Source organism: Sinocyclocheilus grahami, unplaced genomic scaffold (genome assembly GCF_001515645.1).
Source record: "Sinocyclocheilus grahami isolate Dianchi unplaced genomic scaffold, SAMN03320097.WGS_v1.1 scaffold2839.1, whole genome shotgun sequence".
NCBI lineage: Eukaryota > Metazoa > Chordata > Actinopteri > Cypriniformes > Cyprinidae > Sinocyclocheilus > Sinocyclocheilus grahami.
In genome coordinates, this window is record NW_015508015.1 from 19,802 (window position 1) to 20,178 (window position 377).

Sequence of the window (377 nt, forward strand, 5' to 3'; positions counted from 1 at the left end):
ATGGCCACTCTTCTACCAGAACAGGGGTTTCCATTCCACTTATTATGTTACTTCTCTGAGTGCAGAAAGTTGCCAACATTTTATCTTCAATACTTTTGGTGTTCTTGCTTTTGTTTTTGTGCATGTTCTTTAATTCATCTTGTGTACATTTCTGAGTTTCCTCAGTTTCATCTGGTGGCAACCGCATTGGTCGCCAATTTATACAGCCATAGGTATCCACTCTTATCATCTTGGAAGGTCGGTCTTCTCCCTCACTTGCACTGGATGTCTGTCTTTTCAGGTAAAGTGAGATTTTCCCCCTTTTCATGTTGTCAACTCTACTCTGCAGCTGCTTGGTAAGGGAGTCATAACCACTACCTACAACTTGATCTTCAATA